Source organism: Podarcis vaucheri (assembly GCF_965113315.1).
Source record: "Podarcis vaucheri genome assembly, chromosome: 16".
Classification (NCBI taxonomy): Eukaryota; Metazoa; Chordata; class Lepidosauria; order Squamata; family Lacertidae; genus Podarcis; species Podarcis vaucheri.
In genome coordinates, this window is record NC_138754.1 from 35,833,705 (window position 1) to 35,851,516 (window position 17,812).

The window sequence follows — 17,812 nt, forward strand, 5'->3', positions numbered from 1 at the left end:
TGGTTTTCCCAGTAGTGATGTATGGAAGTGAGAGCTGGACCATAAAGAAGGCTGATCGCCGAAGAATTGATGCTTTTGAATTATGGTTCTGGAGGAGACTCTTGAGAGTCCCATGGACTGCAAGAAGATCAAACCTCTCCATTCTGAAGGAAATCAGCCCTGAGTGCTCACTGGAAGGACAGATCGTGAAGCTGAGGCTCCAATACTTTGGCCACCTCATGAGAAGAGAGGACTCCCTGGAAAAGACCCTGATGTTGGGAAAGATGGAGGGCACAAGGAGAAGGGGACGACAGAGAATGAGATGGTTGGATGGTGTTCTTGAAGCCACTAGCATGAGTTTGATCAAACTGCGGGAGGCAGTGGAGGACAGGAGTGCCTGGCGTGCTCTGGTCCATGGGGTCACGAAGAGTCGGACACGACTAAACGACTAAACAACAACAACAACAACATATTGCAGGTTCACCAGGCTGCTTTGTAAATTCATACACAAAAGTTAGCCCCTTGCTCTCAGTGAATTCTCAGTGAATGTTGCTTTGCCATTAAACTCTCACTGGCCGGGTTCTCAATCCATGCCTGTGGTCTTCCGGAGAGGAGATAGTGTTAGTTTTACATCTCCCTGGTCATTCTGCTGCTGTGCAAAGCTAAGGCATGGTTTGGCTTGATTTGTTATTTGTTATTACAGTGGTACCTTAATTCGTTCTGGAGGTCTGTTCTTAACCAGAAACCATTCTTAACCTGAGGTACCACTTTAGGTAATGGGGCCTCCCGCTGCCGCCACGCAATTTCTGTTCTCATCCTGGGGCAAAGTTCTTAACCCGAGGTACTACTTCCAGGTTAGCAGAGCCTGTAACCCGAAGTGTTTGTAACCCGAGGTACTACTGTATTTGAATAATTTGTATACTGCTCATCTTAAGCCATTCACAACACATGTTAAAACTTTTTAAAAAAAATACTTTAAAAATATTGGGAAAGATCTACAATCTACAAACACAAGAGCACCCTTTTGAGTATTAAATGGAACATTATGCATAAAAAACGACTACAAAGACATGAGGAAAATTAATAGTTAACAACTAGACAAAACATCCAGAAGTAAAATACTAAAACTGAAAATTAACTAAAAAGCATAAAGCCCTTTAAAAAAGAAAAAAGAAATACCATGACTGACAGGTGAAAATCAACTCACTCTTTGCAACCACCATACATCAATCAGTCAGTCAGTCAGTCAATCAATCAATCAATCAATCATGCCAATAAACAAAGCAATCTAATTAAATTCTCAGCTCCCTATACAGCCATAAACACAATTTAATCTAACTAGAGTGAAAAATGCATACCATTCATCAGGCTTAGACTGTTGCCAAACCCAGACTCATAGTTTCGCCCTTCTGGACAAACCACAAGCCATAGCAGAAACCATAGTTGCAGCTCATGGTTGGTCTGGAAAGAGTTAAAAAAATGAGTCCACATGTAACACTGAGCAAAACCATAGCTTAGATCAGGGTAATGCAGCAGCAGTATGAATAAAGCAGGGGTTTTTTCAGGAGGGAGCTGGTCTACGGTCCCTCAGACCTTGTGGGGGGCCAGACTATATTGGGGGGGGGGATGAACGAGGGACGATGAGCAGCATGTGAAAGGGCTCCAGAGAGGGGCTGCTTTAAATGGCAGCCGCTCGAGAGGGGAACTCAGGCAACTGTGGCTCCTATGTCTTGCGAGCGGCAGGGGCTGGCAGTGGCAGAGGGACGATGAGCGGCGCGCGAAGGGGCTCTGGAGAGGGGCTGGCACCAACAAAGCCCAGCCCCCTTCCTCCTCTAGGCATGGCGGGGACAAGCCAGGAGGAGGGAGGGAGGAGACGCCGCCGTGGTGTGTGTGTGTGTGGGGGGAATAGCACAGCCCAAACGATCAGAATCAGATCCACGCCGATCCATGTGGTGATTCCTGGACCGTCCGTCGGATCCAGCGCCCGGGCCTTCGCTTGCCAACCCATGGAATGAAGGGAACAATGCAGCTGCAAACTCCTCCCCTGGAGCTGGGAGTTTTAAAAATGAAGTTGAGCGCCCATCTCTTAGGGATGCTCTGACACTAGATTTCCTCCATCACACAAGGAAGTTAGGCTAATTGACCTACAAGATCTCCACTAATGTCCTGATACAATGATCTCAATGCCACATAACCAATAAACAACTTCTAGTTAAGTATTCAGAAGTCTCAGGTGGTTTCTGTTTTCCCTACAAAGTTTATATACAAGCTGTCTTCAAAACAAGACAGTTTCCAGATTTCTGCAGACAGATTGACAAATCCACAGCAAGTTTTATCTCTCTAACCTTAGTGCCAGCCTGAGAGACCTCAGAGGTTCCTCATCTCATCAGAAGGATTTTGCAAGAGGTGTCTCTTTCATGTACATTCATGGGCAAGCCTCAAAGTGCTAAGAGTCTCTTTGAAACTTGAAGCAAGGACTTTGAAGCTAAATTATTGAGTGTGGTGCTGATTTCCAGGCATCTTCAAAATTAGGATGAAGATCAGTCTCCCCCCACCACATTGATTAAAACAGAATATCAAGGAGATGACTCTCCATGCCAAAACAACAGGTCCACATAGGTCACCTTCATATTTTCCTCTACAGGCAACTTGCAAAAGTAAATACTGCAGAAGAAAGAAAGAATTGCTTTGAGAAGGTCCATCCAACCCACATTTGGTCTTCATCTTCATGGTCAGATACAGGCGACAAGTTCACATCTACTTCAAGTGCATGTTTCAGGTCTCCTCTTGTCATCTTTCTCTTCCTTCCTGAATTCTCCTGTAACACTGTCCAGGGCTTGAATCCTGTGGCTGTGTCACAGCATTTTGAAGACCCCCCTCATTTGGCAAATTTGGAAAGGGGGAGCAATGAGGAGGGCTTTCAGTGAACTCAAGCTAAATGGAAGCTTTTAGGTCAGGGTGGAGAACCTGTAGCCCTTCGGACTCCACCTCCATCCAACACGGCCAAAGGTCAGGGATGATGGGAGATGTAGTCCAGCAGCAACTAAAGGGCTTGGGGTTTCCACCCATCCTGAGAAAAACATTATCATCCTTTTTTTTTTTTACCCTTGAGAAAAATGTCCCCTGTCCTGTTTGGACTTCAAACGGGATGCCTTTTTTCATGTATTTGAGTTCCTCCTCCTTGTCCTCCTCATCCTCCTATCTCCAAACTGCACAGGCAGTGGGAGGAGGAGAGCGAGAACCTGAGTGGGACTTTGTGTGGGCAAAGGGTGGGTCCATGAGAAGGAGAGCCAACAGTGAGAGTGAGAGCTGTCACAGGACATGGGCAGAGGGTGGGATGGGGCAAGGAGGCTGAGTTTGAGAGAGAGGGAGTTCCATGTGGGGCAGAGGGTGAGTCACCGAAAGAGACAGGGAGGGAGTGCTCAGTGTGCAGTCCTTCTTCAGTGCCTGTGGAGAGAGATTTCTTTTTGTGCTTGCAGAGCGGGTGGGGGTTGGAATCAGAAAGCGATTCCGATAGGTCTATCGGAGCAAAACATACTCTGTTGCATTTCCAGCAGCTCCTTCCCCCTTCCCATTTGCTTATAAATCTTGGTATCACTTTGCTAGCAGCTAGTAATCTATTGGTTTTTAAAATGCAAGCATGCCCTGACTGCAGGCGTTGCTCAAAATGTGTATGTTGCCCTTGTCCGCGTCCCTCACAGACGTCAGTGTGTGGTTGAAATGGCTTCTGTTTAATCTAGATCCTCTGTGCCTAATAACAGAAAAACACAGGTTCTGCTTTCAAATAAGCTCTGGGTGGATATTGCAAGATCCCCCATTTGGCCAGCAATAGGATGTCCTTTTAATAAAGAAGAGAAGAGAAATAATGGCTCTCCTGAGAGCAGTGAAATGAAAACATAAAAGTACTGGGAGCCCGAGAGGGTTGAAAACAACATGTTTTAGTGGCTGAGTTCCAAATTTTCAAAATCAAAGTAATTGTTTTGCCCCTTAGGAAGCTCTGTGAAATGCATCTAATTGTCAAACACCATTTCTAGCAATTACGCCTTCATTATCTTCCCACACCTCAGGACATCCATGAGTTCAGCAAGTAAGAAGAGCGGCTCTCCAAAGCCTGATATGCTTTCAGGCAGCCACAGAAAATTTATTCATGATTTGGAGGTGGGGCGGGCAGAATCAGAGCCTTCCTGGTCAAGCCGCAGGTAGAAACAGGACCAGGATGTCATCCCTTCAGTTTGGCAGGGGACGGTCTGCCTCTCTGTCAGGAACTTGAAATATCTCAGAGCATCCTCTCCTTTTCTATTGGGGTCCTGGCTTGGTAGTGGAGCATCCAGTTTGCATGTAGAAGGTTCAAGCTTCAATAACCTGCATCTTCAGGTACGGCTGCAAATGTCCGTGTCTGAAGCCCTGGAGGTGCATTATTCATCAGTGCAGACAATGCTGAGCTAGACTGACCCATGCCCAGTATTAAAAATATGTTGATTTATATCAGGGGCATAGCTTCAACTTTTCCCTTTTCTTGCGAGGAATCCTGTTCGGAATAAGGGAATTTCCCTTAAAAAAAGGAAAACGTTGACAGCTATGATCAGGGGTCAGCAGACTTCTTCAGCAGGGGGCCGGTCCACTGCCCCTCAGACATTGTGAGGGGGCCGGGCTATGTTTTTTTTTGGGGGGATGAACAAATTCCTATGCCCCACAAATAACTCAGAGTTGCATTTTAAATAAAATCACACCAGGCAAAACACCAGGCAGGCCCCCACATAACCCAGAGATGCATTCTAAATCAAAGGACACATTCTACTCACATGAAAACATGCTGATTCCCGAACCGTACGTGGGCCAGATTTAGAAGGTGATTGGGCCAGATCCGGCCCCCGGGCCTTAGTTTGCCTACCCATGATTTATATGCACAGGTGCAAATGTAAAAGCAACAGGCTCTAGCCAGCTGAATTTACTCAGAGGGAAATTCCCTGAAGACACTTTAGTTAGTTATATCTATTCATCCCAATGGGCCTATTCTTGAGTAGGACTAGCAGTGGATATGACCCAGCTACTGTGATTTAAATTGAAATACAATACATCTCACCACAGTGCAGATGTGTGTGACCAGGTGACTTTTCTGCCTGTTCAGTCTGCTGCCCAGGTGATACTACCTGAGTTACTAGCCTCTGAAGGCTAGTTACCAGGAATCACAAGGGGGGAGAGTGTTGTTAGACTCAGGCCCTGCTTTTGTGCTTCCCATAGGTATCTGGTTGTCCACTGTGATACTGGAGATAGGATACTGGAATAGGTAAAGCTAAAAGACCCCTGGACGGTTAAGTCCAGTCAAAGGCGACTATGGGGTTGGGGCACTCATCTCGCTTTCAGGTCTAGGGAGACGGTGTTTGTCCACAGACAGCTTTCCAGGTCCGGTGGTGTGATGGCCTGGGAAACCGATTCAGAGGCTGACCCGGAGGAATCCCAGCCTGCACAGGAGTCCCCGCCTCCAGGGCCAGCTGAACTGGGGCAGGGCCTTGATTCTGAAGCGCCTGCACCTGTGCCAGATCCTCAGGAGCAGGCACCAGGTGAATCCACTCTGGCTCCGGAGGTGGTTGAGGACTCAGTGCCTACAGGTGAGTCTCCCCCTGGGTCCAGTAACCCTTCAGCCTCTCCTGAACTGCAGAGGCTCAGGGCAGAGAGGCTAAGGGAACTGGTTTCTCCCAGGAGGAGTGTTCGCCTTAAGGCCAGGAGAGGCGGGGCTCCTGGGGGCCGGGACCGCCCCTGGCCTCAGAGAAGATAAAGGCCAGTCAGCCCGGTCCCAGGTTGCGGGAGCAACGTTGTTGATGAGCTGTTTCGGCCAGCATCCAGTCCTGTTTCCCCCAGTGTTCCTGTCCCCGCCTGGCTTCCTGCTTCGGACCTCACCTTGCTCCTTGTGAACTGTTTCCAGCCCAGTGACCCAGGACTGGACTTTGACTACGCCAACGGTAACCTTCCCTCCAGGACCAGCACAGGTGTCTGGTGCAACGGAACACTGTGACAGAAACGAGAGCAGTGCATGGAAACGCCGTTTACCTTCCCATCACAGCAGTACCTATTTATCTACTTGCGCTGGTGTGCTTTCAAACTGTTAAGTTGGCAGGAGCAGAGACAGAGCAATGAGAGCTCACCCCGTCGTGGGGATTCGAACCGCCGCCCTTCTGATTAGCAAGCCCAAGAGGCTCAGTGATTTAGACCACAGCACCACAGGTCAGATGCAGCAAGGTTCTCATTACATTCTAATGCTAGCTTTTCGCAGGCAACCTTGAGGTCCTAGCTGCTCTCCCTTCTTATGGGGCTGGTGGGGGTTTCTGCACATGCCAACTGAAGACAACAAGCTTCAAGTAACTAGCTTCAAAGTATTTTAAGAACCAATAGATTTCAGATGTCCTTGTAGCAAATTCAGCAGATTGGCTGAATTTGCTGTGGCTGTCAACATTTTTAAAGCAGGCTACCTAATATTTAGGCTGAATTCTGGATTTGATTGCAAATGAAGGCCGTAACGCACTTTCTCTCTTTCGCTCTCATATAGAGCAACACTTCCAACAATTATGAGCTTATGTGCATTTTTTTTTCAAAAAAAGTAGTGATTTAAGGGATTATAGCCTCGCTAATTTGTACTGTACGTTAGCAATTAACCGCAGTTTAAAGTGTAATGTGTTCGTGTTGTAGGAGCCATAAATGGTTTTTTGCAGTTGATTAGCTGTTGAAATGAAGCTGAGCTGTTTGCTGCTCTCAGAAAGAGGCGCTTTGCATACGGCTCACACTAATTTTGCCTTGCAGTATATACAATCACTTTTAAGATCTGTTGGTTTCCATGAGAGGAGATAGATGGATAAACTTTGACATAGCGTGTTCTCCCTAACAGAGAGCACGTGTTGTGGTTGGGGGAACAGGCCACTGTGTCATGACTAGGCAAATTTGATGGAACCCAAACCTGTAAAGGGTTAATTGGGTTGCTGGGGATTTTTGAGTGTTGCCAATTCGGAGGAGGGGTTAGAGGCTATAAATATAGGAGCCAGACGATGGGACGACCTCTTGGCCATTTTGCACCGGATCACCCGCCCCCCTCCCTTTTATAGGGTGGTTCTTTGGTTCAATTGACCTTGCTATGCCTGTCATGGGGTCGTCCGCCTTTGAGCGGGGGCCTGGTAGATATTTTGCCATTTGGCTGATTGGCTGGTGCCATTTGGTTTTTGCCTACTGCATAGCAAATTGTCACAACTTGTAAGGTTGGCGGTTAGGCATTGGTTAAATTGGTTCTTGGAGGGGTAAGTGCCTGTCCCTCCAAATGATGCGGAAAGGGAATTCCGTTAAAGGAATCCAGGGGCTTGCCATTCTTTCGTCCTTGTCCGTGGAGCCGGGCTTGGGCCGTGCAAGCCCCACCGGAACATGAGGGTGAGAAGTGTTGGACTGATTCCCAGCTTCATTTCTCCCCAATACTTGTTTCCCACGCTGGCTTCCGGTGGTGTCCAGAAGTGCCAGCTCTGTCCTTGGGGGGCAAGGACAGATAGTCAAACCAATGCCTAAGCAACCACTCACATTTTTTTTGTATTTGAATAAAGTTGTGGCCAAAAAATTATGCCAAAAACCTTAAACAAAAATTGAAGTGTGAAGTGTGAATTTTTGGGGGGTGGCACTGTGGGACTCAACACGCAAATGTTCTCAATCTTCATATTTACCAGGGCGGGTCCCTATTTTCTGATCTTTATGCCTGGCAAATCCTTGCTGCTATTTGTCCGTATTTATGGCCTTTAGGAATGCCTCAGTGAAAATAAAAAGCCATGGATAATTGATCAAAAGGTAAAGGACCCCTGACAGTTAAGTCCAGTCACGAACAACTCTGGAGTTGCAGCGCTCATCTCGCTTTACTGGCCGAGGGAGCCGACGTTTGTCCTCAGGCAGTTTTTCTGGGTCATGTGGGCAGCATGACTAAGCCGCTTCTGGCAAAACCAGAGCAGCACACGGAAATGCCATTTACCTTCCCACTGGAGCGATACCTATTTATCTACTTGCACTTTGACATGCTTTTGAACTGCTAGGCAGGAGCAGGGACCAAGCAAGGGGAGCTCACAATGTCGCGGGAATTTGAACTGCTGACCTTCTGATCGGCAAGCCCTAGTCTCAGTGGTTTAGGTAGCTTAGATGAGCACCTGGGGACTGATAGCATGTTTGAGAAGGTGGCAGGGCTCTGCAGGTTAGCATTGCCCCTGCCATACATTGTGGTTATGCTTTCACCTTCTCTGGATTGACTCGTGAGAGTGGCAAAATGGAAAAGAGATCAGGGCTCATGCACCTATAATACGGTATCCTTCTGGAGCATCCAAAGGGGCTGGGAGTTGAGGAATTGCGCTTCAGTGCTTCTGTTCCTACCTTCAGGGCCGTTTCCAGAAAGTAGCCTTGGGAGGCTACTGTTCAGCACCAGAGGAGTTGCCTTGTGGCATCTTGCAGGGTTCCATCTTGTCCAACTTGCTATTTAATATCTGTTCAGAGTCTCGGGAAGCTGTTATAAGGAGATCTGAAGTGTCATTAATATGCAAATGACACCCAGCTCTAACTCTCAGTTGCATCTGAATCAGGAGAGGCAGTTGAGCTGTTAGACCAGTGCTAGGAAATGGGTTGCATGTGGGCCAATAAACTGAAGCTGAAACCTGGAAGGACAGGGGTTTTCTGCTTCCTGAGTTCTCACGCCCAGGAGCTGGGGCTCCCTTCAGATCACATATAACCCCTGTTTTCAAAAAGCTGCATTGGTTGCCAGTTTGTTCCCAGACCCTGAGAATTCTAGGGACCTCGAACATGTATATTTATCTTGCGTTTACAGTGGTACCTTGGGTTAAGTACTTAATTTGTTCCAGAGGTCCATTCATAACCTGAAACTGTTCTTAACCTGAAGCACCACTTTAGCTAATGGGGCCTCATGCTGCTGCTGCGCTGCTGGAGCACAATTTCTGTTCTCATCCTGAAGCAAAGTTCTTAACCCGAGGTACTATTTCTGGGTTAGCGGAGTCTGTAACCTGAAGCTCATGTAACCCGAGGTACCACTGTATTTCAGTCTCTCTCTTCCCCCCCCCTTTTGGAAGCTCAGAAGAGCTGACCCAACTGACCCAGATACTGCCTGGCTAAAATATTCTTAGCTTTTAATGAAACCACCGCATGATTCCCCTTCTCTGAGCCATTTGTAGTAAACAATATGTGCAACCATAACATTTTATGAAGGCTGTTCTTTTCTTTTTATGTAAATTTACCTATACCTTCCCTGGCCCTCTATTTCTGACTTCACTCCATGGCATTTTTTGTTGTGTGTTTATATGGATTCAGCCAATAAACCAGCTTAAGGAGTGACCATCAATTCTTTTTATTTCCATATTTCATCTCCAAATGTTCATTTATGATGAGCAATTCCTTTTAGGAGCAACAGCAAATGAACATGCCAGTATTTGACCTCGAGCCAAAAGCTTCTTCGGTTTCTACAGCTTTAATAAAAATGATCTCTAATGATTGCAGTGAGATGAGGGGGCGTCGAAATTAATATTTTTGAAATTCTTCCCAGGAAGAATGTCTTTAAAAAAGACAACAACGAAAAAGAATGAATCCAAATGTGCTTTTCTACAGGATAGCTATATCTTTGCCTGAAATGTCTAAGACTGCAGTAAAGCATTTTTAACCCCAATCATGGAGAACTATCTACATGGAGCCGAATTTTTGCAAGTTTTGATTTTTTGTGTTGAACTGTGCATGTTGAACTGTGTTAAGCACATAGGTTAGTCTTGTGTCCATCTTTTTTTTTTCTTGCCCTGTATATAGCAGTCTCTGAGAGAGTCTAATCAGGATCAGAACCATGGTAAGATGGGGGTTAACTCTTTCTTCCTGCCCTGCAATTCTGATATCCGCTCCTCCCCCAAAACTGCAGTTTGGCTTGAGAGAGAAGCTCCTACTGTCAGGATAGTGGCATGGAAGGAGTTGACCCCCCCCCCAATTCCCTGGACACCATAGCGTATGTAACCTGAAGCATATGTAACCTGAGGTACCACTGTACAGGAAAATAGATCCATGCATTTTTGTACTTGGTTCATACAAAGTTTTATTTATTTAAAAGATGTGCCATTCACAGCTTTTTAAAAGTAAAAATGTTGGCAGAATGATGTGAAATTTACAAGCATGATCACTTCTTTTGTACAGACAAATCCAGAGCAATTTTGGATGATGATAACAACAACAACAACAACAACAACAACAACAACAACAACAACAACAACAACAACAACAACAACAAAGTAGTAGTAGTAGTAGTAGTAGTAGTGTCATGGATGGGAGGGGGATTTTGCCCAGTGGCACGGGGCCCAGAAAATGAGGGGGACAGATTTGTGTCTCTCCCATCAGGGAAATGCTAATTCATTTCTTCTCATCATAGACTTTGCAACCTCCTTAAAGCAGGGACAGGGAACCTGCAGCCTTCCAGTCTCCAGCTCTCACCAACTTCAACCACAGGTTCACCATACCTGCTTTAAAGCTTCTAGCAAAATGATACAGAGCCAGTGTGGTGTAGTGGTTAAGAGCGGTAGTCTCGTAATCTGGTGAACCGGGTTCGTGTCTCCGCTCCTCCACATGCAGCTGCTGGGTGACCTTGGGCTAGTCACACTTCTTTGAAGTCTCTCAGCCCCACTCACCTCACAGAGTGTTTGTTGTGGGGGAAGAAGGGAAAGGAGATTGTTAGCCGCCTTGAGACTCCTTCGGGTAGTGATAAAGCAGGATATCAAATACAAAGTCTTCTTCTTCTACAGTGGTACCTCGGGTTACATACGCTTCAGGTTACATACGCTTCAGGTTACAGACTCCGCTAACCCAGAAATATTACCTCGGATTAAGAACTCTGCTTCAGGGTGAGAACAGAAATCGTGCTCCGGCGGTGCGGCAGCAGCAGCAGGAGGCCCCATTAGCTAAAGTGGTGCTTCAGGTTATGAACAGTTTCAGGTTAAGAACGGAGCTCTGGAACGAATTAAGTACTTAACCCGAGGTACCACTGTATTTATATCAGCCTTGCCCCACAACAACTCATGCAGTGATCTGCTTAAAATGGAGCAATAGGTGGGATATAATAAACAAATGATAAAAATAATAATAAAATAAATCTCTCCTACCGTGGATCAGTCAGGAGCCTCGTCAACCTTGAGCTGTGCTGGCTGGCTCCCAACTCTGTCAGAATGGGCGAGTTTTATATTATTATTTATTTATTGCATTTTGAGCCCACATTTCCTCCAAGTGGGGTTCCTAATCTCACTCCTCCCTTCAGATCTTGCTGTAGGATTATGCCCTGAATTTCACTCAGATGTGACTTGTTCCTGCATCCTCCTCTCTTCCCTTTTTCTTTCATGCAGCTCATCTACCTCTCTGGGAAGAGTTAAGAGGGAAATGTGAGGTTTCAAGCAAGAGTTTTGTTGACATTAAATATTCTTTTTCTTCCACAGAGATCAATCAAATGATCCCCATCCTTTTATCAGGAGGGATATCTGTGGAAGTCGGTTTGCAGAGCAATTCACAGAACATCTGTAGAATGCTGTCAAATAGCTCTGGGCAATTAGAGTGCCCGGCCCAACAGAATTCATTAGTATTACCAGCTTGAGTAGTTTAGAGTAATTGGCTAGGTCCCTCTGGTGAAATGGAAATAGGCTTGGAAGCGCTAAGGCCCGAGTCTCATCTGCATATCAGGAGCCCATTTCCGAAAGGTACATTAGGTAGACCTGAGAGAACGATGGTTAGTTGAATGATACGGGAGAAAGCTTTAAATGGGGAGGGGCGGCGGTCTTTTTTGACCCTGCTATCCATGTCCATTCTGAACCAGTAGCTTGGGCAAGCCAGAAGAACTGCCAAGGATGTTCTAGAATTTAGAATTCATTGAGCAAAGGGTGTGGCTCGGTGGTAGAGTATCTAGGTGCCTTGCATACAGAAGGTCCATGATTTAATCCCCAGCTTCTCTAGATAGGCTTGGGAGAGACCCACACCCCTTCCTTGGGGAGCAGACAAGACTGAGCTAGATTGACTAATGGTCTGACTTGGTATAAGGAAGCTTTCTATGTTCCTACAATTGAAAGTAACCAGATGAGCTGATGACCAACAATGGAAGGGTTCACAATCAGCCCAAGAGGGTCTTGCTTCTCCCATAACCAGTCCTGGATTCAGACATCAGACATCCTGCTCTGCCTGCTCCTTTGCTCCTCTATCACATAACTCCTAAGCTTCTAGCTCACATTGCCTCTAACTCTACTCTAAACTCTAGCCCTTTATCTATTGAGGGAGTACACTCACCTCTTTACTGTCTGGCAAAGTTCTTTGATCCTCTGTTGTCTTAATGGCTCATCTCCCAGGCTTAATTAGTTTTTTACACTTGTTGATTCCAAAGGATTAGAAGTGACTAGCATGCAGCTTAATACACACTGTTCTGGCACCCAGTTTTAACACCCCGAGCCTTAATTAAATTCTAACACTTGCTTGATCCAGAGATTACAGTCATCTAGCACCTCATAATAATACATATTGAAATATATATTTATGATAGAATGCTATTTAAATACAAAGTTAAAAATTGCATGCAGAAAAGAAACACAGATTACTGCAGAAAGGGGACAGTGTCACAGAACAGACTTATGAGTGAATGTGCAGCTTTCAATGTGAATGTGACTATTCTAGAGCATTCCCTTGACATTTTGGCAGATGTTTTAGTTGCTTCTAACCAAACCAGCCAAAGAAAGAAAATGTGAAATTGGCACGAGCCTGATACAGATTCATCTGTCCATCCCTTATTTTAAAACTGATGTTGGATTTGGCATTCATCACTACTGCATCAGCTCCACAGCAAAAGGATCCAGTTCTCTCCTGCTAGAAGTGATAACGTTAGTTCAGCTTTTCTCAAATAAGGATAAAAAAGATCGAGCCACATTTAGAGAAAGGAGGAGGAGGAGGAGGGGGGGGGTGGAGGAGGAGACCAGTTCTCTCCAAAGCATTTCACTCTGTCCACCTGAAGAAAATTTCAGGCAAGACAAGAATTTGAGAAAAATAATAATTTTGGAGGCAATAGATGTTCCTGTTTGCGGTGGTCCTGATTACAGTTGCTGATTAAAGGAGAAACTATCACACCGTTGTCAGTATGATATATACTTATGCAGGAAAACCACTGCAACAGGGCATTAATTAATGTCTCATTAGTGTCAAAAACAATTGCTTTTTCTCCCCCCTTCCATTTTTCAGGAGTCTGTAATCTTTGCTGTAATGAACAGGAACAACACTTTAAAGTGCTGCGAGGATTGTGACAGTAACTCCTGTGAAAATAATAAACATAGAATGTGTTAACCTCTTTCGAGGGCATTCAGAATACACAGGTTTTCATTGTTGTTAATGGATCTCAAGGAGGCTTTGTGAGCGGTAATGGATCAGGCCTAAGTCTTGGGGCGCATTTGCAGCAGATGCATCCATATTCCACCATGATGGGTGTAGCGCAGAGGTTTTCAACTTTTTTGAGTCCATGGCTCCCTTGATCAAATACCTTCTTTCTGTGGCACTCCTGTGAGGCCCAGGAGCCCAGTTATGTCACCTCTTGCCTGTACAGTGGTGCCCCGCAAGACGAATGCCTCGCAAGACGGAAAACTCGCTAGACGAAAGAGTTTTCTGTTTTGGAGGTGCTTCGCAAAACGAATTTCCTATGGGCTTGCTTCGCAAGACGACAATGTCTTGCGAGTTCCTGCTGTTTTTTTCCCCTCCCCCCTTTTTCTAAGCTGCTAAGCCGCTTATCAGCTGATCCGATCAGCAGATAAGCCGCTAAAAGCCACTAAAAGCCACTAAAAGCCGCTAATAGCGCTAATCCGCTAATCCATCAATGGGCTTGCTTCGCAAGACGAAAAAACCGCTAGACGAAGAGAATCACAGAACGGATTCTTTTCGTCTTGCGAGGCACCACTGTAGCTGGCAGCCTCTCACCCCTTTTCGAACACCCTCCTTTGTGAAGTGTTCCCTTAGCCTCCTCTCCTTGAGAGTCCTCTGGACAGCTGCTGCTGCTGTCCCTGGTCTCTGAGCTGCCCCCCTGGTCACCCCAGAGAGAGGGGCCTCCTCACACTGCCCCACAGGTACCTGAGAGGCACCCTCTGGCCAGCCCCAGAGGCACAATTCGCCTGGGGAGCTTGTAGCCAGGGCTGCTGCAACAAACAGCTGTGCAAGCCTTTGGGAGGGCAGACACCCCAAAGGGCATCAGAGGAGGGAGGGAAGGATAGAAGGACAGAGGCCAGTGTTGCCCAGGGCACCCCTGGCAATCATTCAGTGCATCCCAGCGTGCCATGGCACACTGGTTGAAAACTACTGGTGTAGTGGATCCCACTGTTTGTTGTTGTTGTTTAGTCGTTTAGTCGTGTCCGACTCTGCATGACCCCATGGACCAGAGCACGCCCACTGTCCGACTCTTCATGACCCCATGGACCAGAGTACACCCACTGTTAACTGGCCCCAATTAAACCTATAGTGAACCTACTGCACGGCAAGGTAAAGATAAAGGTAAAGGGACCCCTGACCATTAGGTCCAGTCATGGCCGACTCTGGGGTTGCGGCGCTCAACTCACTTTATTGGCCAAGGGAGCTGGCGTACAGCTTCTGGGTCATGTGGCCAGCATGACTAAGCCGCTTCTGGCGAACCAGAGCAGTGCACGGAAATGCCGTTTACCTTCCCGCTGGAGCGGTACCTATTTATCTACTTGCACTTTGACGTGCTTTCGAACTGCTAGGTTGGCAGAAGCAGGGACCGAGCAATGGCAACTCACCCCATCATGGGGATTCGAACTGCCGACCTTCAGATCAGCAAGTCCTAGGCTCTGTGGTTTAACTGCACGGTTAACCCTACTGCACGGTACACCACCTAATTAAATTTATAAATTACCACGGGTTATCTTTGGGATCTTGTGTGTGGGAAAACCTAGTGATTTGTAATCTTAGGCAGAAGCTGAACAAATAAGAAAGGTTTTATCTGCCAAACAAAGTTGGTAAAACAAAGATATGTTAGGAGTTGGGTTCTTTCAGGAAACACAAATTAATTTAATGACACTAAATCTGAAGATGTCACATGTTTCACTGAACACAGTTACAAGCTGTCTCTACACCTGTCCGAGTGTTGGTGTGAAAGAGTATACACTTGTTGAATTTGCAAAGCTCCTCTCTTGTGTACACAGACGGTACACTCACTGAACACCACATATGAACAACTCAGTGTAACATGTAAGCATTCCCCATATTGAGTGTTTGCTTCATCACACCCTGAGGCCACAAAACCAACAACATTAAAGGCTTGTCCACAATTTGTTTGCCATGTACCTAGAAAGCATGGAGCCAAGAGGCTTTCTTCTGGTCTTGGACTTTCTTGGCACGGGTTCAAGCAGTTTCCCGCTTTGTCTGGGAAAACCTGCCTGCTCTTTACCACTTAACTGGAGCAAACATCAATCCATGGAAAACCCAGCTGAAGTTTGCTCCAATTCAGTAGTAGATATTGGGTTTCCTTAGGGGCAAACAGCAAGACGAGAGGAAGTATGGAAGAGCCCTAACTGCAATTGCAAAAGGCAATGGTGGTATAAGACTTTGGTTTCAACATTTCTTCCTCTGCCCCTTAAACGTTCTGAGATTAAGATAAATGCGTTGGCTTATGCTTAATAAATGCAGCACTGTTATGGAGTTGTTTGTTTATATATATATAAACCTAAATTTATGTTGCTGCTTTGCCCAATTGACTAAGAGTTTGCAACTGTATATCACCGATAGATTTTTACAGCGTAATTCAATTGCCACGTCATTATAATCTTTATATCAGGAAGCATAATTCCTGGCGCCTTGGCTTCACCATCGACTAAAGTATAAATAATCAGGAGCTCTAATAGCTTTGGCTAGCATTTGAACCTGTGATGCATTGTAGCAGATTATACAATAAAAAATAAATTGACTTTTTATTCTGTTTCATTTGGACACCTCCCATTTGGGCTGGAGGAGGGGGGTCTATTTTATATGCTGCGTGGATTTCAAAGCTGCGCTGGCAACCATTTAAAGGGTTGGGGGCTTTCCTATCTTTCCCCCTCCCCTGCTTTACTTCCATTGGATCTTATGCCTCACCAACACAATCTCTCCGAAATATGCTGCTGGCATTTTGGCGGCATTTATTTTTTTTTTTGGGGGGGGGAGCTCCCGTACCATCTTCCTTCTAGGTTTCCAGCTTTCTTCATTTCTTCCCAGCACAAACCTTTCGATAAAGCAATAATAGACATTTGCTGCAATCACGAGAAGCTATAAAATATTAAATGTCTAAGCCATGCGCTAAGGGGGCAGAAGGGCCACTTTGATTCAGATAGCGGTGGGAAAATAGCTGCAGGATTATATCCCAATCTTCTGATATGAGGCTTTGCTCTGATGCGAGTGGGGTGCTTCAGTTTGCATGATGCTGCCTCCTTGTAGCAGTAGCCTTCAGGATGTAGACTGCAGTAATGAGATCTACATGGGGCTGCTTTGGAGGATAGTTTGAAAAGAACGGCATTTAGGGTAGGATGTGGCTGCAGTATTATTAACTCTCGCTGTCACTAGAGGCCAATGTGGACAAGGGTGCTTTCTGCCCTTGAAACTGACCCAGAAACTCCAGGGGCTGCAGAATGCTGCGGTGAGGCTCCTAACAGGGTCCTTGCCGTGGGATCACATTCACCCAGTGCTATACCAACTGCACTGGCTCCCGGTGGAGTACAGGGTCAGGTTTAAGGTGCTGGTTTTGACCTTTGAAGCCCTATGCGGCCTAGGACCCACGTACCTATGGGACTGCCTCTCCTGCTATGCCCCGCGGCAGACCTTAAGGTCCACAAATGACAACACTTTGGAGGTCCCAAGTTGCAAGGAGGTTAGATTGGTCTCAACTAGGGCCAGGGCCTTCTCAGTACTGGCCCCGACTTGGTGGAACACTCTGTCACAAGAGACTAGGGCCCTGCAGGACTTGACATCTTTCCGCAGGGACTACAAGACAGAGCTGTTTTGCCTGGCCTTTGGTTTAGACTCAGTCTGCCCCTTATGTTTCCCTCCCCTTATGGTTTTGATCTATGGGCTACTATTAAAATGAGGCTGAATTTTAAATTGTATTTTTAACCTGTATTTTAAATTGGCGTCCTCCCCCCCCCCCCATTATGTTTTTATTGTAATTTTACTGGTGCTAGCTGCCCTGAGCCCAGCTCTGGCAGGGGAGGGCAGGGTATAAATAAAAAAACATTATTATTATTATTATTATTATTATTATTATTATTATTATTATTACCAGCTCCACCTGGTATGCCAGTTGTGGCTGTTCCTGGACCATAACTGTCAGCATCGCCCTAGAGCCAGTGCGCCAACTGGACTCAAGCACCTCAACCCCGACTGGGCTAGGCGAGCTGGGAAGCACCGCCAGAGACCTCCTTTCTCACAGGAACAGGTCACAGTGCTGTGGACTCACAGCTTAGAGCTGAGAGCACCGGATTCACTGTCTCAATAGTACAGTCGTTGCGCAGCAGAGTTTTGCAGCGTCTTGCAGAGTATAAACCACTCGGAGAGCAGCTCTGTAGAATATCTTCCTTTTATTCTGTAACTACAACTATGATACAAAACTATATACAGAGCTGAATATGCTAAGCATAAATCAATGCTACACTGAGAGTCTGCAGCTGCTCTTAGCAGCAATCTTATCTCTAGGATCTCCAACACTCTCACTCTCTCCGATACACTGACTGACTGTCTCTCTCACACACACACAGATATGTTGCTGGGCAGAATAAGTAGATAGGCAGGACAC

General features: G+C 46.1%; 1 long non-coding RNA gene across 2 annotated transcripts in view; it reads left to right on the forward strand.

Moving 5' to 3' along the window:
* The first annotated feature begins 345 nt into the window (after positions 1–345).
* The window catches only part of LOC309521568, a 503,597-nt gene continuing 486,130 nt past the window's right edge, over positions 346–17,812 (forward strand). For both annotated transcript variants that reach the window (XR_014214720.1, XR_014214721.1), the window contains exon 1: positions 346–457. This is a non-coding gene — a long non-coding RNA (uncharacterized lncRNA). The remainder of the gene's footprint in view (positions 458–17,812) is intronic.